The 26,518-nt window shown below is 42.0% G+C and overlaps 1 long non-coding RNA gene across 2 annotated transcripts in view; it reads right to left on the bottom strand.

The window, feature by feature from the left end:
• Window positions 1-473: 473 nt before the first annotated feature.
• Window positions 474-26,518, bottom strand: part of LOC120099193 (uncharacterized) — a 76,290-nt gene continuing 50,245 nt past the window's right edge. The window contains exons 4-6 of one of the 2 annotated variants that reach the window (XR_015646989.1): window positions 7,989-8,118; window positions 7,216-7,268; window positions 474-681 (exon numbers count right to left, since the gene is read on the bottom strand). This is a non-coding gene — a long non-coding RNA (uncharacterized LOC120099193). Of the gene's footprint in view, window positions 682-7,195; window positions 7,269-7,988; window positions 8,119-26,518 lie in introns of those variants that run through there. The other variant, XR_015646990.1, reaches the window with a different exon arrangement.

The raw sequence follows: 26,518 nt of genomic DNA, 5'->3' as shown, positions 1-26,518 counted from the left end.
AACAAGTAAGTGAAAAAATTTTTAAAGAAAAGAAGAAAGAAGAGGGAAAAAAACATAGGAAGGAGGGAAGTCAGGAGGGAAAATGGTAGAGCTGGGCATGTGACCTCGGTGGTAGAGCACTTGTCTAGCATTGGCACAGCCCTGAGTAACAACCCTATCATGTCAGACAAACAAACAAACCCTAAACTAAGAGCATCCTCCTTAATGGAGACCAATCAAATGCCTTCCCTCAAGGCTATGATTTGTCTGTCTGTTTGAGGCAGTTTTGCTTTGTGCCTGGCCTCGAACTCCCTGTGTAAACTCCCTGGTGTCCTGCTTACAGCTATCCTGCCTCAGCTCCCCAAGTGCTGGAATTTTAGGTGTACACCAACACATTCCGCGTTTCATTGTTTGTTTGTATTTGCTTGAGACAGGATGCTGTATGTAGCTCAGGCTATCCTTTAGAAATGAATCACTCAGCATTCTTTGCTTTTAACTTATTATTTATTTCTATGTGTTCACATGTGTATAGTCACTTGCACAGGCTACAAGAAGGCCTATGATCCCCTGGAGCTTGAATTACAGGTGGATGTGAGCCATCTGACTCGGGTGGTGAGAACCAGACTCCAATTTTCTCAACAGTGCAGCCAACTGTCCATCACTCACCATTGTTATACAAGGGAGCACTATAAGTCACAGCCCCTGTAGTAACGCAAGAAAAGCAAGAAAAGGCAAGCCAGTCAGAAAGAGAATGATCTCTAAAAGTTCTGAATGTGATGGTCTATGTAGAAAATCCCAAGGAATCTATAACATATTCACAAAACCAACATCCCAAAGCAGTCATATTTCTATATACTATCAAGGAACACATAGACACCAAAATTTAAAACATCACACCATTCATCATGATGACATCTATTATTTATTTATTATAAAAATTATTTATCTATCAAATCAGAGGCACATGGTGGTATACCTCAGTCGGTAGAGTTATCATGTAGCATGTATGAAGCCCTAGGTTCCAGTACCATACAGATTGAGGGTGGTGACACATACCCATAACCCCAGCACTTGGAAGGTGGAGAATGAGAATCAGGAGTTCAAGACCACCATCTACATAAGGAGTTAGAGGCCAGCTTAGGGTATGTGAAAGCCTATCTCAAAATACTACTCCGCTATCAAAAAAATGACTTTATGAAATTCATAGGCAAATGGATGGAACTGGAAAATATCATCCTAAGAGAGGTAACCCAATCACAGAAAAACACACATGGTATGCACTCATTGATAAGTGGCTATTAGCCCAAATGCTTGAATTACCCTAGATGCCTAGAACAAATGAAACTCAAGATGGATGATCAAAATGTGAATGCTTCACTCCTTCTTTAAAAGGGGAACAAGAATACCCTTGGCAGGGAATAGAGAGGCAAAGATTAAAACAGACACAGAAGGAACACCCATTCAGAGCCTGCCCCACATGTGGCCCATACATATACAGCCATCCAATTAGACAAGATGGATGAAGCAAAGAAGTGCAGACCGACAGGAGCCGGATGTAGATCGCTCCTGAAAGACACAGCCAGAATACAGCAAATACATAGGCGAATGCCAGCAGCATACCACTGAACTGAGAATAGGACCCCCGTTGAAGGAATCAGAGAAAGAACTGGAAGAGCTTGAAGGGGCTTGAGACCCCATATGTACAACAATGCCAAGCAACCAGAGCCTCCAGGGACTAAGCCACTACCTAAAGACTATACATGGACTGACCCTGGACTCTGACCTCATAGGTAGCAATGAATATCCTAGTAAGAGCACCAGTGGAAGGGGAAGTCCTTGGTCCTGCCAAGACTGAACCCCCAGTGAACGTGATTGTTGGGGGGAGGGTGGTAAGGGGGGAGGATGGGGAGGGGAACACCCATAGAGAAGGGGAGGGGGAGGGGTTAGAGGGATCAACGGAAACCGGGAAGGGGAATAACAATCAAAATGTAAATAAGAAATACCCAAGTTAATAAAGATGGAAAAAAACAATTAAAATAAATATTTTAAACAAAAAAATAATGAGTTAAATTAAATATCGTCAGGATCTAAGTGCTAAAAGTTAGAAAACGTTGATGGAAGATCAAAAGGAAAAAAGAATCTATAAATTTAATGACATTTCTATAATGATCTCTTTGTAGATATATGCTCCATGACAGCCAGGGATAGAGAAAGGGACCTGGTCTTAAACCTGCACCCCCAAATTTCCACGGGAGTGGCCAGGTGTAGTGGCACATGCCTTTAATACCTGCACTCAGGACACAGAGGCAGTGATCTCTGTGAGTCCCCAAGCCATACTGTTCTACATAATAACTTCTAGGCCAACAAGGGCTACATAGTAAGACCCTTATCTTTAAAAAAGGTTTACACGGAAGAAGAAACAATAAAAAAAAGTTACAGGGACAGATAAAAGAACCACAGTGGCTAAAATAATTTCCTTAAAAAATGAAATGGATGAACTGCTATGATGGACAGTAAGGTTTCCCTCCAGAGATACTAGAGGGAAGAGACACAGGAATCAATAGACAGAACGAAGAGACCAGAAGTAGACTCATACGGTGCAGCCAAATGATCTTGACAAAGGTGCAAAGGTGACTTAAAGGATGAAGGATAGCCTTTTCAAGTAATGGTAAGAGAGCAAAACCATAAGACTGAAGAACAAAGGAGCTGGGCATGGTGATGCAGTCCCCAGATCTCAGGAGTGTGAGGCAGGAGGATCTCTAGGTTGACACTAGCTAGCCTGAGTGTGTATGTTGTGTGTTCTCTCTCTCTCTCTCTCTCTCTCTCCCTCCCTCCCTCCCTCCCTCCCTCTCTCCCTCCACACACACACACCACACCACATCATACGGAGAAGAGAGGAGAGGAGGGGGGAGGGGGAGAGAAAAGCAAAAAATTCTAAGGCTAGATGAAGAATTCTTAGCCTTATACCAAAAATACAATTCATAAAAGAAAAACTAATAAAAGATCTTGCCAATATTAAAACATTTTGCTCTATGAAAGTCCATGTGAAGAGAATAAGAAAAATTAGACTAGAAAAAAAACCTGTATTCCCCTCCCCCAATAAATAGATAGATAGATAGACAGTGATAGATATATCTTATACTCTTCTCTTCTCTCTCTGTTCTCCCTCCCCTCTTTCCTTCCTCTCTTCCCCTTTTCTCCTGCCCCCCCCCAGCCTCTCTCCTTCTGCCTTGACTTAGGTGTCTGTACATATCCAGCCCCAGTGCTATGATGTGGTGCTCCCATGACAGTCAGGAGATGACTTGCAAGGAGTCTGCAGCCTTTCTTGCTTTCATCCACTATGTGTATCCCAAGGCTCAAACTCAGGCTCAGAGGCCTGGTGAAAACTGCCGTAACCCACCATCTCAAAGACCTACTGGCATGAATTGTGAGTCAATCTGTCTCCCTTCAAACCCTCAGACTGCCCTGGAAATCACTATCAGGGTCAAGTCAGGCCAGCAAGGCTACACCAGACTGGAATGGCACAACATCACTTCAGACAACCCAGAAGCCATGCCCCTAACCCTGGGTCAGTACTAGACATTATATTGATGGTGGGATTGTACACTAGCTGAATTAGGCTGCCTTCCTTCCTATGGCAAGAACTGTTACAGGAGTCCACAAAAAGAAAGTTATCACCCATCATCCAAACCTGGAAAGACACCTCATCCCCTTCCCCCATGTGGCTCATGGACTTAATCTGCATGCGCTACTACAGCCAACCCCTTCAGTCCAGTCCTATACTCCAGCCCATTTGCCCTCTTTCCACATACTTAACTGTTCAAAGTTCCCATTAAGAAAGAATTTACAGGGCTGGGGATTTAGCTCAGTGGTAGAGCACTTACCTAGGAAGCGCAAGGCCCTGGGTTCGGTCCCCAGCTCCGAAAAAAAGAACCCCCCCCCAAAAAAAGAAAGAATTTACAAACCACCTATTTGACAGTGGACTGGAGTCCTAGCATGTGTAATGAACTCTCCAAACTTAATAAAAACCAAACCATCTAATTAGAAAATGGACAAAAGACACACATAGACGTATCACTCAAGACGATATATAGATGACAGGTCAGTACACGAGAAGATCATTAATGCCAGTAGCCATCAGGGAAATGCCACCAAAACTACAATTTGCAATACACATATCAGAATCATACATACATACACACACACACACACACACACACACACACACACACACACCACCACCACCACCACCACCACCACCATCACCAGCAACAACAGCAGCAAAAACATGAAAGAGAGGCAAAGGATTACAGCAAGTACACGGCCAGCCTAGTCTACATAGTAAGAAACTGTCTGAAGTAAACAAGCTAAAATAATGAGAATATCAGATGCTAACAAGGAAGCAGAGGAACTGAATTACTCTCTTGAATGGCTAATCCTGAAAAAAACAGAGGCAAGAATAGTTATGCCTGCAGTTCCAGTACTTGGGAGATGAAAGCAACAGGATCATGAGTTCAAGGTCATCCTTGGCTATTATCGTAGTCACTGTTCTATTAATGTGAAGAGACATCACAACCAAGCAACCCTTACAAAAGGAAACATTTAATTGGAGTCTTGCTTACAGTATTATTATGGCAGGCAGCATTGTGGCTACAAGCAGGTGCTGGAGCAGTAGCTGAGAGCTACATCCTGATCTGTAGGCAGAGACAGACAGACAGACAGATGCTGGACTTGACATGGACTTTTGAAACCTCAAAGCCTACCCCCAGTGATATATTTCTTCCAACAAGGCCAAACCTTTTAATCTTTCAAATAATGCCACTCCCTGGTGAACAAGCATTCAAATATATGAGCCTATGGGGGACATTCTTATTCAAACCACCACATTCCACTCTCTGGAGTCCATAGGCTCATAGCCATATCACAACACAGAAATACATTGAGTCCAATTTCAAAAATCTCCATAGTCTGTAACAGTCTCAACCTTGTTTAAAAGTCCAAAGCTCAAAGTCTTTTCTGAGACTAAAGGCAATCTCTTAACAGTAACCCTCTGGAAAATCAAAATTAAAAAGTATACCACATACTTCCAACACACAATGGCAAATGACACAGAGTGTATATTACCATTCCAAAGTAGGGAAAGGGAGCATAGTATGAAAATACTGGTCCAAATCAATGCCAAAAACCACCAGGGCCAACTCCAGACTCTCATCTCCATGTCTGATGTCAAAGCACTCTTCAGATCTCCAACTCCTTTCAACTTTGTTGACTGCAACACACTTTTCAGTTTTGGGCAGGTTCCATACCCTGCTAAAAGCTCTCCTCAGCAGGTGTCCCACAGCCCTGGCATCTCTAATATCTTGAGTTCTTCAAGGCAATCCAGGCTTCAATGTCACACATTCACACAAAGGCCTTTCTGGGCCTCCATGGAGAGACACCTCTGACACATGCCTGGACTCTGGCTTTCATTCACTGTAAAAAGATCCCATAACCCCTTTCTTTTAGCCTTGCCTCTAAAGCCTGAACCACATGGCTGAAGCTGCCAAGTTCTACTGCCTGTTGGGGCTGGAACATGGCCCCCTTGTTCTATTACATCTGAATCAGCTGTCTGTTGTTGACGGTTTCCTTCACTGTCTAAGCTTTTCTTTATTTTCACAAATTGGAAGCCCAGCTGGGTGGGGTCTTACCCTGAGGCCACCACTCCCTTTATTCCATTTAGCATCAGGCTTTTCTTTAAAATTTTTTATCTCTTTGAGCATGGGACTTGGCTCCAACAGTACTTTTCCTGCTGTTCCTTTTCTCCTCAAACTGTACACTTTGTATTTTTACTTGTCCAGCTTGCTCCTTTTCAGGATAGATCTGTATAACACTGACCACCAGTGACCACACCAGAGTCAATACTAGGCTGTCTTGAATTCTCCTCTGCTGATGCCACAAATCCCCAAATTCATCAGTTTAGCCTCAGGCAGATTTTTAGGACAAGGGTAAAACAGCAATACATTCTTTGCCAAAATATAAGGGCAGTCTCTAGGCCACTTACTAATATTCTGCCCCTCTAAAACTTCTTGAGCTGGGACCCCAAAGTTCAAACTGCCTTCAAAACTATTTTTCATGCTTTTGCTAGGATGGCCACCAAGGTTCCCTTAAAGGGTACAGCCAGTTTTCTAGTCCGAAGTCCCAACATCTTCCATGTTCTTCTAACAAACAATATGATCAGACCTGTCACAATACCCAGCCCCGGGTATCAACTTCGCTCTTAGTCATGGTTCTGCTACTATATAGCAAATATAAGGCCAGCCTGGACTACAAGAGACCCTGTCTCAAAAAATAAAACACACACACACACACACACACACACACACACACACACACACACACACGCGCACATGGAAGGGGAGAGGGGGAGGCAAGAAATATTCTTACTGTAGACTAGGCTGGCCTTTAACTTGCTATAATCCTTTCGCCTCTGCCTCCATGTTTTTTCTGCTGCTGCTGCTGCTGCTGGTGGTTGTGGTGTTGATGGTGTTGGTGGTGGTGGTGGTGTGTGTGTGATTCTGATATGTGTGTAGCAAACTGTGGTGGCATTTCCTTGATGGCTAGTGGCATTGATAATTTTCTCATGTACTGACCTGTTATCCATTCCGTAGGCATGGGGTCCGAACTATGTAAGAGTGGAGAAATAGAGCTGAATACAAGCAAAAGGCTGAGCACGTGTTATACATTCATTTCTCTCTGCTATTGGCTGTCAATTTGAACTGAGTAGCACCTCATGATCCTGCCTCTGACTTTCCTGCCATGATGGGCTTTAATCTGGAATTGTGAACCAAATAAATTCTTAAGTTGCTGTGTGTGTGACAGAGAGACAGAGACAGAGACAGAGACAGAGAGAGACTGAGAAACTGAGAGAGACTGAGAGACAGAGAGAGAGAGAGAGAGAGAGAGAGAGAGAGACTGAGAGATTGAGAGACTAAGAAACTGAGAGACTGGGCCTTATTATACAGCCAAACTAGCTTGAACTCATTATGTAGAACAGGATAGTCTTGAACTCATAAAAATCCTCCTGACCCTGTCTCCCAAGTGCTGGGATTAAAGGCATATGTCACCACACTCAACTCTTCTACATCAACTTTTGTCATGGTATGTATAATAGCCACAGGAATGAAATGAACACACACAAAACCAAGTCAAAGAAGTCAGTCCCCAGCACCTTACCTACACTAGGCAGCTTACAATCACCTGTAATTCCAGCTCCAAGAGATCTAACGCACTCTTCTGGATTCTGCAGGCTCCTACAAACACATGGTACACATAAGCCCATGTAGGCACATACATACACATAAATAAAAATAAATAGATCTTTAAAAAGAAAATTAATGAAACTCATTTTGTATAATTATTTGATCTTAACAAAAGTAATGTAACACAAAGAAATTTATACAATGTAATATTCAGTCAGTAAAAAATGTGGTGCTGGGGGAAGGAGAGATGGCTCAGCGGTTAAGAGACTACTCTTCCAGAGGTCCTGAGTTCAATTCCCAGCAACCACATGGTGGCTCACAACCATCTGTAAAGAGATCTGATGCCCTCTTCTGGTGTATCTGAAGACAGCTACAGTGTACTTATATATAATAAATTAATAAATCTTTAAAAAAAATATGGTGCTGGGTATTGTAGCTGTATTAGGCATGTTCTCTAGAGGAAGAGAATCAGCAGGATGCATGTATGATATAAGGGGATTTATCAGAATGGCTTACATAATAGGACCTATCCAGCCATGGCCATCTGTATAGTAGAAAGGTTGCGCTACCCACCCAGTAGCTGCTCAACCCATAAAGCTTAAAGCCTCACTCTCCAAGAGTATACAAGCAGTAAAGACTATTAATGGTTTCCCCTGGACAAGGCCAACCCCATCCCCACCCCCTGAAAAGCAGATACCAGGCAAACTGGATGTCTAGAAGAAATGAAGACAAGCTATGCTTCCTCAAAGTGGCTCAGACCAGCTGAGGTACCTGGAAAGAACTCTCTCCAATCTGTTGAGCTGTCTGCAGTCTGTATTCCTGTACAATGTACTCCTGATTCCCAGCTTTTGTGAGTTGTCACCGGTGCTGGGGTCAGCTTTGGTGATGCAGTTGTCTGCTCCTGTAAAGTAACATCAGTAAAATTCATTGCTTCACCAAGTTGAACATTAGTGAAATCCTCACTTTGGTATGATATGAACTCCTTTTCTGGGGTAAGTAGGGGAGTGTGTGTGTGTGTGTGTGTGTGTGTGTGTGTGTGTGTGTGTGTGTGTGTGTGTGTTGTATAGGACTATGAGAGTGAGGGGGCAGCAAGAAAAGAATGAGAGAGAGAGAGAGAGAGAGAGAGAGAGAGAGAGAGAGAGCGCTGTTTAGGACCATGAGAGTGAGGGGGCAGCAAGGAAAGAATGAGAGAGAGAGAGAGAGAGAGAGAGAGAGAGAGAGTTAGTTTTGTATATTTTGTTGTTTCATCTCCTCTCAGAAAGTTTATTACATAACATAACACCAGGTGATAGTGCTCCTCAGACTCCTATAAGGGTAAGTTTTACACATTTACACACGAGAGAGAGAGAGAGACAGAGAGACAGAGAGAGAGACACAGAGACAGGCAGGCAGACAGACAGAGACATAGTGAGAGTGGGAAAATCTGCCGAAGATGCCCTCAAAATACCCCCAGAGTTATGTCTCCTAGGTGATTCTAAATCTCACAAAGTTGACAAGATCAATCTTGAATGTGGTACATATCTCTGATCCACCTCTCAGAAGGTGCTGGCAGTAGGATAGGTTCATCCTCAACTGCCTAAGGAGTTCAAGACCAGCCTGGGCTACACAAGATTTGTATGGAAAAAATAAGAAAGCTGTCATTTGCAGCAAAAATAGATGAACTAGAAATCATCATTTTAAGTGAAAAAAGGCTAAACGTGGAAAGAGGAAGAAGGATGGAAGGGGTGATGGAGGGAGGGACGGAGGGAGGGACGGAGGGAGGGACGGAGGGAAGGAAGGAAGCTGGCCTAAAAGAAAAGAGATTACTAAAACTGGAAAGTGGCTGAGAGAGGGAGAACAGACATGATCAGTCTACAGTGTATGTGTATCTGAATAACACCAGGGAGTCCCATTAACTAACTAGAGGCAGGCAGGATGGCTCAGTGGCTAATGGCACTTGCTGCCAAGGCTGATAATCTGAATTTGATCCCTGGGACCTAGATAATAGAAAGAGAAGAGTCACATCCTAGAAGTTGCTACCATGACATTGGCACTCTCTCACATACAAATAAATGATTAAAACTGTGCTAGAACTTGTAACTACCAAGATACATAAAGTTGCTAAAAGTGTACATTTTCATGAAATAAATAAATAAATAAAGTCACATAAAAGTAATCTAGGAAACTTCTGATTTATCTAAATACAATGTTGAGGAAGTGTTATTATTATATAAATGATACAATAAATAATATTACTGGTAATGTCAAAATGTGTGTTTTTCTTCAGGTACCTTTACCTTTTGTATGCTTAATTTTTTAAATATATATAAATAAAGAGATCCATATTGTCAGATGCCCTGGAATTGGAGCTTCTGTGGTTGTAAACTCCCGAATGTGGTTGCTAAGAAATGAAATCCTACCAGGAATGGTGGTTCACACCTTTAATTCCAGCACTTGGAAAGCAGAAGCAGGCAGATCTCTGAGTTCAAGGCCAGCCTGGTCTACAAAGCAAATTCCAGGCCAGCCTGGGCTACACAGAGAAACCTGAGCCATTTTTTGCAACTGCGGTGATAAAATATTTTAAAGATTTCTCTTTCATTTTGACTTTATTTGTGTGCATGTCTATGGATGAGTATGTGGCCAGAAGAAGGCTTCAGATCCCCCACAGCTAAATTTGTGAGTCGATCAACATGGGTACCAGGAGCCAAACTCTGGTTCTTTGGAAGAGAACCTTAACCATCAAGCTATTTGGTAAAATATTTTAAAACAAGATAAAATAAAAAGCCTAGGTCACTCATACATGACTCGTAGCAATGTAAACAGTGTTAAGTAGGTATAGGAACCAGGCACTAACAATATAAGCCAATGTTTGCGCTCTTACACACTGACCTGAGACTAATGAAAACACTTGACCCTATACAAAAATGTTTCTAGCGCCTCTGTTTCTAGGAGTCTCACAAATTAGAATCTACTGAGACCTGCTTCAGAGAGTCCTGCATATAGTGCCACATCCATAATGTGGAAAGCAGCTGAATGAAGACTCAATTGTTAGTATAAACAAGTCCAGGAACTCAATTACTCCTAAATGGAGACCCATCACAAAATATGTGTATTTACATGAGTTGCTAAATTTCTCGGCACCTTGATTGACTCATGTATAAAGTGACTTTTATCCATTTTTCTTTTTTTTTGGGGGGGGGTTCTTTTTTTCAGAGCTGAGGACCGAACTCAGGGCCTTGCGCTTCCTAGGCAAGCACTCTACCACTGAGCTAAATCCCCAACCCAATTATCCATTTTTCAAGCAGTCAATCAACAAACTCTTAGTTCCAATTACAGAGGATCACCGTGAAGAAGACAACTTTTACATTCAAAGTACAGAAATTCTATTGGGAGGCTGAGGCAAGGGAATTGCTGTAAATCCTCAGTCAGACTGAGACACTTAGACTCCATTTCAAAAAGGCCAATAAAATAAGATCAAATAGATCTGAAATCCTAGTGGGTAAGACAGGCAGTATAAACACTATAAACATGGAGAAATGAGTATTTGCCAGCAAAGACCGCTCTGAGTAAAGCAGCAGGGAGAGGAAGAGAGAGAGTGTGGTGTGTCCCACAGTGCCCAGGCTCAGCTCAAGGCGACACTGCTGCAAGAGTCCCAGACATGTTAGTGTTGGTACACTAATTGTCGCCAAAACTGCTATTTTGTACTGTTCAGGTGTCAGTAAGGTTGAAAGGAAATGACTACGCTCACACTGCTGGTGGAAGTGCAATTTATCCAACCTCTTTAGAAGCCAAGTTGGCAGTGTTTCTCTCTGCTTCCAACAGAGTAACGCTGGGTCTACAAACATGTGCCAGTGCCCCCAGAGTGGCAAGGCTTTTAAAACAATGACTGTGTGCATCCTAAATGACCCAGTGGACTGAACCTTGCTGATTACTTTGTGCTTTGGTTTCCTTGTGTAGAAAAGATACAAACTAGGGGTTTAAAACTAAAACAAGGGGCTAGTGAGGTGGCTCAGTGCTGAAGAACACATCTTGCTCTACCAGAGAAGCCGAGTTCGCTTCCTAGCACCGACATCAGGTGGCTCGCAACCACCTGTAACTCCAGCTCCAGAAGAATCCCGCACCTCTGACCTCTGCAGGCAAAATGCACTCATGCGCCACTAAAATAAATGTAAGCAATACATAAATAAAGTTATAGCCCAGTGGTAGAATACTTGCCTAGCACATTCGAGGTGCTGGGTTAGAGTTCCCAGAACCACAAAAAGATGGGCTGTAATAACATATACCTGTAACTCCAGAATGTAGGACATTGAGGCAGAGGGATCTTAATCTGAATCCAGCTTGAATTGCACAGGAACAGACCTTGTCTTAGGAGAGATGGCCCAGCGGTTAAGAGCACCGACTGCCCTTCCAGAGGTCCTGAGTTCAATTCCCAGCAACCACATGGTGGCTCACAACCATCTGTAATGAGATCTGATGCCCTCTTCTGGTGTGTCTGAGGACAGCTACAGTGTACTCATATACATAAAGTAAATAAATCTTTAAAATAAATAAAATAAATTGTGAAGCCAGGGTAGTAGCGCCCTCTTTTGATCCCAGCACTCAGGAGACAGGCGGATCTGTGAGTTCAAAGCCAGCCTGCTCTACAGAGCAAGTTTCAGGACAGCCAGGACTCCACAGAGAAACCCTGTCTCAAAAAAACAAAAGTTGAGGGCTAGAAAAATGTCTTAATTGCTATTCCCAGCACCCATATGCTGGCTCACAACCATCTGTAACCCCCAGGAGATGGAGATCTGATGCTTCCTTTCGACCTTTGTGGGACCAGGCAAGCATGAGGTACTCATACAGGCAAAGTACCTATACACATAGAATAAATCAATCTTTTAAATAACAGATTATTACAAAGGTTGCTTTTTCTTGATTTTAGGGGAGGGGATTGGAGGCAGGGATGAGACAGGGTTTTATGTAGCTTGGTTGCTTCAAAATCACTATCTAGCTGAGATTAGCCTTGAAGTCCCCCATCTTCCAGCCTCAACTTTCCCAGTTTGGGGTTACCAGTCTGTGCTCACACCTGACTGACTGCCTTTTGTTTTCCGAGAATCTCACACAGGTCAGCCTTGAATTGTTAATTCTCTGGTTTCCTGAATACTGTGACACTGGGATCACAGCCACCACACCTGTCTTTGAGATGATGATCGAATTAATCAACATATGAAAAGCCCTAGTATGTGTTTATTTCATAAATTCTACTTCTCGTTATGCATGCATGCCCAGCATTACTTTTAACACTAGAAAAAATTGGAACCAACATAGATATCCATTAAGAAGATGGCCAGGCGGGGTTGGGGATTTAGCTCAGCGGTAGAGCGCTTGCCTAGGGAGCGCAAGGTCCTGGGTTCAGTCCCCAGGTCCGGGGTAAAAAAAAAAAAGAAGATGGCCAGGCAAAGAAGCCCTTAAAGTTCAAAACCAGACTGAGCTTAAGTATCAAGTTCCAGGCTAGCTAGGGCTACCCACTGAGACTGTAAAAAAAAAAATAGTAGATGGAGAAACAGAGACAGAGTGTGGGCTACGGAACACCATGACACAGCTAAACAGAATGGACAGATCTCAGCTCTCCGTGTTCTAGTGTAGAAAGGTCTCCGAGAAGTGTCCTTATAAATAAAAAAGGTAGTCTTAGCACACTACAGAATAAGCCCATCTAAGTAATACAAAGGGTGCAATATTATAATCTATGTCTATTCCTAATGGTCATGTGAAAAAGTCTAAAAGGAATCTTCTCAAATTAGTGTTGGTCTTAGACTGGTAGAAAGTGTGAGGGAAATGAATGTGAAAGAAGTAAAAACTGATTTTCTATTTTTAATAGTATTTGTGACTAGTTTAAGAGGATCTCACTGTGTAACCCAGGCTGGCCTGAAATACAGGCATATGCCACCATGCCCAACTAAAAAGATGCTGTTTTCTAAAATGTTTCAGACTTTTATTTTCACTTGGATATTGTGCCTGCATCGAAGGCACGGCCCCACTTGCATGTGGTATTAGCAATTGAACCTGGGTCCTCGGGAAGAGCAGGCAAATCTCTTAAAGACTGGGTTCTTAGGATGCTGTCCAGGTTGTTCTGGAGCTCCTGGGCTCAAGCAACCTTCTGCCCCAGTCTCCTGTAGCCAGGACTGCAGAAACATGTCACTGTGCCCAGTAAACTGTTTTTATGTTTGGTTATTTATTCAATAGTGGGGACCGGACAAATGAATCACCAGTTAAGACTATTTGCTGCTCTGGCCCAAGACCTAGGTTTAGTTCCCAACAGCCATATGGGGCAGGTTACAACCACCTGGAGCATCCGTTTCTAAGAACCAAACACCCTCTTCTGGCCTCCTCAGGCACCAAATGTACTTAGTGGTCTGTATACATACAATGGAGTGCACACACATAAGTACACACATAAGTAAATCCTTTATAAAAATACAGGGTAATAAGACTAGAGATGTACCTCAGTAGTAGAGGGCTACAGGATATACAAGGGCTTGTACCCTGTTCCCAGTACCCTAGAAGGAAGGAGAGAACAGACAGAAAGGAGGAAGGGATAGAGAGGGAAGAAAGGAGTCGGGAGAGAAGTGGGGATTAGCTAGGAAGAAAACTGTTATTTCAACAAATTATTTTGGAGCAATGTGTTATTCATAAGCAATAAAAATCAGCCTATCTATAGCTTGCATTGTATATAAAAGTTAACATAAAAAATGAATTACAGAACTACATGCAATATCTAAAGGTATTATTTTTCTAGAAGAAATTATTTTAAAAATAAATCTTTGTGTCCCTAAATTAGATAAATATTGTTCAGAAACCAAGAGCATAGCTCATACAAGAACAATTGGAAAGCTGGGAGTATACCTCAGTAGTTAGGAGCACTGGCTGCTCTTCCAGAGAATCAGCACCCACAGGGTACTTCACAACAGCCTGTAACTTCCGTTCCAAGACATCTAGTGCCCTCTCCTGGACACCACAGGAACTGCATGCCTGCGGTGTACCCACAATACAGGCAAGAGAAACCACCCTTACACATAAAATAAAAACAAAGAAATCTTCAAAGAAGGAAAAATTGGAGCCAAGCTTTATCAGCATAGTCTTGTAATCCTATCATTGAGGAGGCTGGAGCAGGAGGATCTCCATGAATTCAAAGCCATCCAGGGCTACATAACAGGACCATTATTAGGTACTTCTACTCACTGAAAGATGCTGCCATTAGAGTTGGGGTTGATGGCACATGCCTTTACTACCACAGAGGCAGGCTGGCAGATCTCTGAGTTCAAGGCCAGCCTGGTTTACAGCCTGGTTTAGAAGGACAGCAATGGCTGTTACACAGACAAACCCTTTCTGGAAATTTTTTATATGAATGAATGAATGAATGAATGAGAAGGAAGGAAGGAAGGAAGGAAGGAAGGAAGGAAGGAAGGAAGGAAGGAAGGGAAACACTGCTAGTAAAATGGAAAAGAAAAATGGCAAGAGCTAGAAGATCAGAGTTTGCTGTGAGATTGTTTCACTATTAATGTCAGAAGCTAGGCCCACAAAATTCTCACCAATGTGACTGTCTATACACATGCTGAACAAGGATAACTACAACAAACATGACAAAGTGAATGGGAGAAAAACCACAAGGCCTCAACCAATCCTACACAAAGAAATACAGGCAACTAAGGAATGCTGGGAGTAGGAAAAATAGTCTTCCCTAGGGAAGAGCACATGAGTTGGTTCTCCAATAAAACTTGTCAGTCCTGAAAACATATGTGTAAGCAACATTATACAGACTGAACAGGTTATATCTATGCACTTAGAAAGATATATACATACATACATATACATACATGTATGTAAAAACAATTAATGATAAGAGGCCATGAATTTGAAAGAAAACAGGGAGGAGTATATTTGGAAGGAGGAAAGGGAAAGGGGAAATGATATAATTATAGTATAATCTTAAAAATATTATAATAATAACAATAATAAATTAAAAGATAACAAGGCAAGGTGACATGCCTTTAATCCGCACTTGGAGAGGCAGAGCCTGTAGATCTCTGTGACTTTGAGGTTACCCTGGTCTACATAACAAGTTACAAACTGACAAGGCTCACATAGTCATATCCTGTCTCCCAAAAACAAACAAACAAAATAAAAAACAAGGGGCTGGAGAGATGGCTTAGCAGGTAAGAGCACTGGCTGCTCTTCCAGAGGACCCAGGTTCAATTCCCAGCACCCACATGGCAGCTCACAACTCTCTGTAACTCCAGTTCCAGGGGACCCAACATCCTCCCTCATACAGACGTACCTGCAGGCCAAACACCAATGCACATAAAAATCAATCATCTTTAAAAAGCAAAGAAAAGTGAAAAAGACAAATAAACATCTAAGAAAATATTTGAAAACGACATTTGATAAACAGGAATATGCATAATGTATAAAAACTCTCAAATACAATAATTCTAGAAAACCAACAGACCCAGCACAGTGGCATATGCCTGTAATTCCAGCACTCAGGAGTTAGAGGATCAAATGTCCAGGGTCACCATACATACTGAGCTCAAGGCAAGTCTAGGCGTATGAGACCCCAACTTGAAAAAAGAAAAGAAAAAGAAGCTAGAAAGATGACCCCTTCTGCTCTTATAGATGATTGAAGACAGGTTCCTAGCAACCAGGTCACATTCACACCCTGCAACTCGAACTCTAGGAGACCAGTGTCCTCTTCTGCCTCCCAGAAGACACCGTGAGTACATGCACAAGCCCTCACTCAGACATGTGTATACACATAATTGGAAATTTTAAAATAATAAATCGGGCTGGAGAGAGGCTCAGCAGTTAAGAGCACTGACTGCTCTTCCAGAGGTCCTGAGTTCAATTCCCAGCAACCACATGGTGGCTCACAACCATCTGTCATGGGATCTGATGCCCTCTTCTGGTGTGTCTGTAGACAGTGACAGTGTACTCGTCATATATAAAATGAATAAATAAAATCTTTTAAAAAATTAATTTGAAATAATAAATCTAGGGGTCAGTGGTTAAGACACTCAGTAGTTAAGAGCATTGGGTGTTCTTGCAGAGAACCCAGCACCCAGTGGAGGTTCACAGAAGTCTATAGCGCAAGTTCCAGAGGATCCAGCGTTCTCTCTTGGCCTCACAGGCACCAAGTAGGAATGCAGTTCACTTACATAATGTACACAAAACACTCATCACATTTTTAAAATACATCTAAGGACTGGAGAAAGCTCAGTGGTTAAAAACACTAGCTGCTCTCCCAGAGACCCCAGGTTCAATTCCCACCACTCACACATAGCAGCTCACAACAAATTCTAACTCTGTCACCCTCTTGTGGTCCGTTCAGGTATTGCAAGAATTTGGTGCACAGACAAAACTGTAGACACCCATTCATATAAGACAATAAAAATCGAAAAATAAAAATAAAAAATATATTAAAACTACATTTTTGAAGAAAAATAAAGTTAGATATTAAGGCATACTCCATTAGTCCCAGCATTCTGGAGGCAGAGGCAGGTGGATCTCTGAGTTTGAGGCTATTTGAATCTGATCTAGAGAGTTCCAGTCAGCCAAAGCTAGGTAGTAAGATCCTATATCAAAAACAGAAGGAAGGAAGGAAGGAAGGAAGGAAGGAAGGAAGGAAGGAAGGAAGGAAGGAAGGAAGGAAGGAAGGAGGAAAAAAGAAAAAAAGCAATTTAGTTTTGAAAATTTGATAAAAATATTTGATCAGATATTTAAGCATAAAAACTGTATGGATATTTTTAAAAAGCATAAATTTACAGAGATGGTCCACTGGCTAAGAGCATTTGTTGCTCTTGCATAAAACCTGGGTTGGGTCCTGCAGAGGACCATGTGGGGGCTGGGAACCCATCCATAACACCAGTTCCAGGGGATCCAACATCCTTGTCTGACTAAGGACACCAGGTATACACATGGCATACATACATGCATGCAGGTAAAACACTCAAATACACAAAAAATAAAAATAAATAAATCTTTAAAAATAAAACATACATAGTGTTTGGTTTCCAACCTTGGGACAAGGGGTTAAGGTGCATATTTTACATATCAGAGCAGACCTGGCCCCCAGGTTCTCCCAGCATCCCTCACTCCCCACCCAGCATACTCAGTCCCAACCCTGAACTTTCCAGCCCAGGGGCTATGCTGCACTTCCCCCAGAGAGGCTCTTCCCTAAATAATCCAGACATTTAGACATTTTGCGCTCTCTCTCTCTCTCTCTCTCTCTCTCTCTCTCTCTCTCTCTCTCCCTCCCTCCCTCCCTCCCTCCCTCCCTCCTTTTTCTCCCCTCCGTGTCTCTTTGCACTTGTGCTTTCTTTTTCTTCCTCCTCTCCTCTCTCGCAATTACCATGGCTATTTCCCTGGTTTCCTTCCCTGGGACCAGGGAACTTGCCAAGAGGGAAGAAATTACTTATCAAATATATCGAGCATCATTACCTACAAGAGAAATATATGACACAATAAGTGCTGGATATGATGACTGCCCTAGTTTGCTTTGATAAACACCATGACCAAAAACAACATGTGGAGAAAAGTGTTTATTCCACTTCACAGCATACACATCATGAAAAGAAGCCAGGACAGGAACTCACTCTCTGTCTCTCACTCTCTCTGTCTCTTTCTGTCTCTCTCTCTCTGTCTGTCTCTCTGTCTGTCTCTCTCTCTGTCTCTCTCTGCCTCTCTCTTTCTGTCTTTCTCTGTCTCTCTCTGTCTCTGTCTCTCTCTCTCTCTCTCTCTCTCTCACACACACACACACATACACACACACCACAGAGACACAGAGAGAGACACAATAGTGTGCATCTTATTAGAACAGGTAAAAAACAAAAGATTGACTTTTACAAACAACTTTGGTGTGATAAAGGAGTCAAGAAGGTGGAGAAAGACTCCACAAAAGAGGAATATTTGCAAATCGTGTATTCTATTTGATGAGGGATAAATATACAAAATCTATGTAGGGTTCCAAAACCCAAGAATAACAACAAAGAACCTGATTTGAACATGGCTAGAGCATCTCAGTTCATGTTCAGCACTCAGAGGCAGAAGCAGGAGCATGGCCAGCCTCAGTTACACAGTGAATTCCAGGCTATCCAGAGCCATATTGCCAGACTCTGTCTCAAAACAAAAACAAAGAGAGAAAACAAACAGGTGAAATAGTGTTTCTCCAAAGACGGTAACTGGCCGACAGACACGTGAAACAACTCAAAAATCGCTCATTTGAGAAATGCAAAGAACGGTAACTGGAAGAGACAAGAAATACATACCACAGATGGCACTTTACACCCTTTGGTAGTACACATATTAATAACAGGAGCCAGGGCTAGGATGGTGACACAGTGCTTCCCTAGCATGGGAAAGCCTCAGGGTTTGATTCCCAGCACTGGGGCGAAAACTCATTATCTGGAGTGCAGTTTGGTGGTAGAGCACTTCCCCAGTATGTGTATAAGGTTCTGGGTTTCGTCCCTAGAGCCACGGAAGAATAGAAAAATAATGTTAGTGAGGCTGTGAGGAAATGTAAACCTTGGTGCATTACTGTGGGAATGGCAGTTCCTCAAAAGGTAAGCATAAAATTGCCAAAAGTCAATAGTTGAAAATAGAGGAAAACACCCTAAAGCATTGGAAGCAGGATCTCAACCCGATACATGCGCACTGGAGTCCATAGCACTGTTCCCCGCCAAACCAAAGCATGGGGAGAACGTAAGTGTTTATCAGCCCATGCACAGGATGGAATCATTCAGCCCTAATATAAAACAAAATCCTGACATGTACAGCAACATGGGTAAATTCTCGAAGCATTGTTCTAAAGTAAATGAAGCAGACAGACAGGACAAACATTGTGTGTGTGTGTGTGTGTGTGTGTGTGTGTGTGTGTGTGTGTGTGTGTGTGTAAAATCTCACCTATTTGAGATATTTAGAATAGGAAGAAATGACAGAGACAGGAAGCAGAATCCAGGCATGGTGACATGCATCTGTAATGTCAGCACCCAGGAGGCTGAGGGACAGGGAGGGCCTTAAATTCAAAACCAGATACATAGTAAAGCTCTGTCCTTTTAAAAGAAAGAAGGAAGGAAGGAAGGAAGGAAGGAAGGAAGGAAGGAAGGAAGGAAGGAAAGAAAGAAAGAAAGAAAGAAAGAAAGAAAGAAAGAAAGAAAGAAAGAAAAAGAGGGGGAGGGAGGGAAGGAAAAAGGAAAGAAGGAAAGAAGTTGGGAGCAGGATGACAAGGGAGAGGAAGGGGTTAAGCAAAATTAGAGATATATGAAAAACCCTTTTAGATATCTACTATTTAAAAATGTGAAATGTATTCAATAACTCCAAGAGTTACATTGTCTTCTCTTTAAGTGGACATTGGTATTGAGGGTATTGGATCTCCTGGAACTAGAGTTATAAACAGTTGTGAGCTGCCATGTGGGTGCTGGGAATTGAATGTGGAACCTCTGGGAGTGCAGACAGTGCTCTTAACCAGCCCAGAAACCCAGTGTTTTTTAAATTGTAAAGAAGATTTATACATTTTTATGTGTGGGGTGTGCTCTTCCTGCATGGATTTCTATGAGTTACATGGAAGCTAGAAAAGGATGTGTGGGCCCTGAAGCTAGACTTACAGGCTAAGAATGGGCCCTGGGTCCTCTTAATCACTCTTAATCACTGAGTCATCTCTCCTTATTTTTTTCTTAAAGACTTATGATTTATTATCTTTAATGTGTGGGGGAGGGGCTCTATTCATGTAAGTGCATATTCCCAAGGAGGCTGAAGGTATCTGTGGTGGTTTGAATATGCGTGGCCCATGAGAAGTGCTATTATTAGTAGTAGGAGGTGTGGCCTTGTTGGAGTAGGTATGACCTGGTTAGAGGAAGTGTGTCATGTGGGCGTGGCCTTTGAGGTCCTATGCTCAGGCTCCCCTCAGTGCAGAAGAGACCCTCCTCCTAGCTGCCTGTGGAAGAGAGACTTCTGGCTGCCTTCAGATCAAGATGTAGAACTCTCAGCTCAGCTCTTCCAGCACCATGTCTGCCTGCAAGCTGCCATGCTTCCGACATGGTGATGATGGATTGAACCTGGTAGTCATCCCCAATCAAATAATCTCCTTTATAAGAGTTGCCTTGGTCATGGTGTCTCTTCACAGCAATGAAACCCTGACTATGACAGTGTCTAATCCCCTAGACCTAGGATTACAGACATTTGTGATCTGCCTAACGTATGTGCTGAGAACTAAACTCAGTTCTTGTAACTGCTGAGCCATCTCTCCAGTCCCCAACCCCACTACTTTGTAAGCCAATTTAAAAATACAATTTAGGTGTCATCTTGGAAGGCAGAGTCAGGTGGATCTCTGTGAGTTCAAGGGCAGCCTTGTCTACACATCCGATAATAGGATAGCTAGGACTACACAGAAAGACCTTGCCTCAAAAAAAAATTAGGCTCAGTAGTTAAGAATGTTTACTGGTGGGGCTGGGGATTTAGCTCAGTGGTAGAGCGCTTGCCTAACAAGCACAAGGCCCTGGGTTCGGTCCCCAGCTCCGAAAAAAAAGAAAAGAAAAAAAAAGAAAAGAATGCTTACTGGTATTGCAGAGGACCCAAGTTTAGTTCCTAGGGTCCACCTGAGACAGCTCACATCTGACTGTAACCCCAGTTCCAGGCTCATACACATACATGTACATAAATAGAAGCACATGTATGTATATAAATAAATAAAATTTTTAATTAAAAATATACATAAAGCCCAGTGACCATACCAGCCTGGGTCTTAAGTAGGCAATTCTCTCTGTCTTTTCTGCCCTCCATCACTGTCTCTCCTGTCTTACCCCTACCAACCATGCTGGGCCTGGGGCAAGCAGCCTCCTACCCGAGACACTGTTCTGTCGCTCAGAGTGCACAACACAGGGTTCCTTCTGCAGGTTACAGCTAAGGTTCTAGCAAGAGTTTGAGGAGCCAGACTGTTTGCCTCTGCTCACTAAACTAAGAGCTATGTAACTGAGGGAGGGGCCATCATCTATGATTCGCTCTACAGTTGGGAAACCATGGGAAGAAACAGACACATAAGAGGACCTCCCTGGAAGCAGGAGCTTTTGGCTAATGCTTTGTGACTTACATGTAATTGGGTCAGTAAGGACTTTTTGGAAAGTAAAAAATAAAAACAAAAATATACAAATATGTCCCAGTGAACACACCAGGCTGGAACTCAGGAAGGCAATTTTCATTCCCTTTCCTGTCAGCCATCACCATAAAACCTTGGTGTGGGGCCAGCTTTCCTCCGTCCTGTGAACCCTCTCAGTGGTCCCTAGAAGAGAATTCCCATTCCTTTGTGTCAACCACCAATACCTAGAAACACACACTATCTGGGACCCCCAGTGGCCACACCCAGGCTGACACCCAGGCAGACTATTTTTACTATCCTTCCTGTCCTCCATTGCCAACCGTCCTGTCCCAGCCCCAGCCTTGCAGCAGTCTGGTCACAGGTACCTCTCCTCCCATTCTATCCCCACTCCTGGGGGGACTCCATCAAACTTTGGTGTGGTACCAGCTTTCCTTTTTTCCTGTAGCCTCTCTTATCACCCCCACTCTAGCTTAACCCAATTTCTTAGCATCAGTGCCCAACACTCTCTATGTGGGCCCCCCAGTGGCCACTCTCCTTCCTGTCCTTCATTATGATCTCTCCAGTCTCAGCCTCTCCTCCCATCCCAACTCCATTCACTGGAGACTCCAACTCTTATTCTAGACCCAGGGTCTCCCTAGCTCATTCTTCCAGTCTCTGCAGATTATTCTTTGCCTTGCAGAAACCTACTTGTAGTAACTTCTCTTCCCACCTTACCTCCAGATCCCTAGGGACCCTACCTCTTGATGTAGACAGGGTCCCCTTAGCTCTTTCCTACGGTTCCTCTCAACCTTCTCTCCTAGCTCACATCCATTCCTTTTGGCCACCCAGCAATTTGCAGAATCACACTCTACTAAGCAACCCAAAGCCACCACACTTTCCTAAGACCCAGATAGCTTAAAAATAAAAATAAAAATAAAAATAAACCAATGTAACACCCAGAGAGCAAAGACCAGATATCAACACCTAGAATCACCTCAATTATCCCAGTGCCAGATGCCTAGACATGAGCACAAAAACAAAAATACTACCAACCAAGATAATATGTCTCCACCAGAACACAATAACCCTACCACAGTAGGCCTGAGAAATACAATCTAGCTGGAGCACAAAACAAGGACTTCATAATAGCTATTATGAATATGTTCAAGGACCTTAAAGAGAATATGAATAAATCCTTTCATGAAATATGTAAAAACACAAACAGTAAAATGACATAACGAAAATAGTCCAAGACAAAATTAGGAACAGAATCACTAAAGAAAACCTGACCTGAGATAAAACTGGAAATGAAAAATGTAGCTATTATGAATATGTTCAATGACCTTAAAGAAGATATGAATAGATGCACTAAGGAAGTCTGTGAAAACACAAACAAGCAATGGAATGAAATGATGAAAACAGTTCAAGACAACAAAATAGAAACAGAAACACTAAAGAAAACCTCCACTGATGTAAAACTGGAAATGAAAACTTCAGGAAGTCAAACAGAAACCTGAAAGATAAGTGGCACCAACAGAGTACAAGACACAGAAGAGAGACTGTCAGGCACTGAGGACAAGGTAGAAGGAATGGACAACGCAGTCAAAGAAAATGTTCAATCTAAAAACATACAGGCACAAAACATCCAATATGAAAAGACCAAATCTAAGAATAATAGGAATAGAGGAAGGAGAAGAAACCCAGGTCAAAAATACAGAAAATGTGTTCAATGAACTCACAGAAGAAATTTTCCTCAACCTAAAAAAGGAGATGCCTAGCAAGGTACAAGAATCATATAGAACACCAAATAGACTAGACATAAAAAAGTCACTCACTACATATAATCCAAATACTGAATCTACAGAACAAAGAAAGAATAGTAAAAGCTACATGGTGAAAAGTCCAAGGCATTTGAATAACACCTGACTTCTCAATGGAGGCTCTAAAAGCTAGAAGGGCCTGGACAGATGTTCTACAAACTCTGAGAGATTACAATGCCAGCTCAGAGTACCCAGCAAAACTTTCAATCACAACAGACAGGAAAAAAACACAATAAAAGCAAATTTAAGCAATACCTATTAATCCAACCCTAAAGAAGGCACTAAGGAAAACTTCAGTCTGAAAAGGTTAACCACACCTGAGGATACACATGGAATAAACAATCGAATAATGGTAAATCAAAAGAGGGAGGAACACTGCATAACAATAGATTCACAGGGATCTACAAACACTGCTCTCTGATAACTCTCAATGTCAGTGGTCTCAACCACCTTACCGACTGGATTAGAAAACAGGATCCATCTTTCTGCTGTATCCAAGACACATAAGGATATCATCAAGGATAGACATCAAAGGATGAAAGAAGGTAATCCAAGAAAATGGGTCTAACAAGCAAGCTGGTGTGGCCATTTTACTATATGATAAATCAAACTTCAAAGTTAATCAGAAGAGATAGGAAAAGATACTACATACTCATCAAAGGGGAAAATCCCCACTTATACACTAAATATAAGGGTACCCAAGTTCATAAAAAAAAAAAAACAGAAACACTCCTACTGCTAAACTTGCATATTGACCCACACACAGTGACAGTAGATGACTTCAATACCCTACTCTTATTAATAGACAGATCATTCAGACAGAAATAAAGAAGGAAATGCTGAAGTTAAACAACATCATAAATCAAACACCTACCAGATATTTACAGAACATCTCACCCAAATACAGTAGAATATACCTTCTTCTCGCCAGCTCGTGGGATTTTCTCCAAATTGACCACATACTCAGTTACAAGGTGAGTCTCACGAGATATAAGAAAATTGAAATAATATCCTACATCCTATCTAACCACACAGATTAAGGCTGGATATCAATAACAACAGAAACAACAGAAAGGTTACAAACTCTGGAACCTGAATACTCACTGCTGAATGAAAAGTGGATCAAGGCAAAAGCTAAGAAACCAAGCAAGTGAACGACTTGTATAATAATAATAATAATAATAATAATAATAATAATAATAATAATAAACCTTTAAGACACTTAAGAAGGAAGTTAAAGAAGACATTAGAAAATGAATAGATATTTCATGATCATGGATCAGTAGGATTATTATAGTAAAAATGGACATCATACTAACAGATTCAATTCAATCACCATCAAAATTCTAACACATTCCTTCATAGAACTTGAAAGGACAACTATCAGCTTCACATGGAAACATATAACACCACACACACACACACACACAGAGAGAGAGAGAGAGAGAGAGAGAGAGAGAGAGAGAGAGAGAACAGGATAGCCAAAATAATCCAGAATCCAGAATAATAAAGAACTGTTGGAGCTATTACCATCCCTGATTTCAAGTTGTAGCACAGAGGTGTAGTAATAAAAACAGCAAGGCATTGTCATAAAAACAGACACACTGATTAATCAATGGACTCAAATTGAGGATCCAGACATAAATCCACACGCAGATGGACACCTGATTTTTAATAAGAAAGCCCAAAATGGATGTCTGCATGTAGAAGACTGCAAATAGATTCATATCTATCACCCTGCACCAAACTCTACTCTAGTAATTCTTTCTTTTTTTTTTCCGGAGCTGAGGACCAAACCCAGGGCCTTGTGCTTGCTAGGCAAGCGCTCTACCACTGAGCTAAATCCCCAACCCCCAAAACTCTACTCTAAATGAATCAAAAACATCAACATAAACCAGAAAAACGGAACCTGATAGGAAAGCAAGTGGGGAATAGCAATGAACTCACTGGCACAGGAGACAGCTTTCTAAACAGAACAGTAATGGCTCAGTCACTAAACTGAACAATTTATAAGTGAGACCTCATGAAACTGAAAGGCTTCTGTAAGGTAAAGAACATCATCATTCAGACAAAGCAGCAGTCTACAGATTGGGAAAAGATCCTTAGCAATTACACATCTGATGAAGGGTTAATATTTTAAATATATAAGGAACTAAAAAAAAACTGGACATCAGGCTGGAGAGATGGCTCAGTGGTTAAGAGCACTGACTGCTCTTCCAGAGGTCCTGTGTTCAATTCCCAGCAACCACATGGTGGCTCACAACCACCTGTAATGAGGTCTGATGCCCTTTTCTGGTGTCTCTGAAGACAGCTACAGTGTGCTTATAATATAATAAATAAATCTTTTTAAAAAACTGGACATCAAGAAAACAAATGATTAAACCCAATTTTTAAATGGGATTACAAAGCCAGGCATGGTGGTGTATGCCTTTAATCCCAGCATGTGAGAAGCAGGGGTATGTGGTTCTCTGAGTTCAAGGCCAACCTGTTCTACATAGTGAATTCCAAGACAGCCAGGATTACACAGAAAAATCTAGTCTCAGGTGGAGGGGAGGGGGTGGAACCTAGTCTCAAAAAAATGGGGTGCAGAACTAAACAGAGAGTTCTCAAAGGATGAGAAATGAATGAAAAGCCACCTTAGAAATGATTGAAAAACACTTAAAGAAATTTTCAATATCCTTGGTCATCAGGAAAATGTAAATTAGAACTTCTCTGAGGTTTCACCTTACACTAGTCAGAATGTTCAGGATCAATAAAACAAATGACAACTCATGCTGTAAGGATATGGGGGAAGGCAGGCAAATCTCTGTGAGTTCGAGGCCAGCCTGGTCTACAGAGTTCCAGGACAGTCCAGACTACACAGAGAAACCCTGTCTCTGTGGGGTTTGGAGGGGGGGGGGATTGCCTGGTTAAGAAAACTGGCTGCTCTTCAAGAAGATTTGAATCCTAGCACCCACGGGGCAGTTCACAATTGTCTGTAACTCCAGTTCCAAGGAATCTGACACCCTCTTCTGGCCTACTTGGGCATCAGGCACACACAGTGCACAAACATTTATACAGCAAAATATTCATATACATACATACAAACAAACAAATAAATTGTTGTTGTTGTTGTTGTTTGAGACTGGATTTCTCTGTGTATTTCTGGCTGTCCTGGAACTCACTCTGTAGACCAAGGTGGCCTTGAACTCAGAGATCCACTTGCTTCTGCTTCCTGAGTGCTGGGGTTAAAGGCATGAGCCACCATTGCCTAGCTATCAATACTTTTTTTAAAAATAGACCAAATAGTAACTTTGTTATACATCCTTTACAATACAAAATACAATGATATAATACAAAAATACTTTGTCAACCCTAAGTTGATAAAGATTTTAAATGTACTTCTTTTTTTAAAAGAT

The sequence above is a fragment of the Rattus norvegicus genome, chromosome X (genome assembly GCF_021556685.1).
Source record: "Rattus norvegicus strain SHRSP/BbbUtx chromosome X, alternate assembly SHRSP_T2T, whole genome shotgun sequence".
Taxonomy (NCBI): Eukaryota; Metazoa; Chordata; class Mammalia; order Rodentia; family Muridae; genus Rattus; species Rattus norvegicus.
Note: the sequence above shows the minus strand (reverse complement) of the source record. Positions and strands in the feature narration are given on the sequence as shown.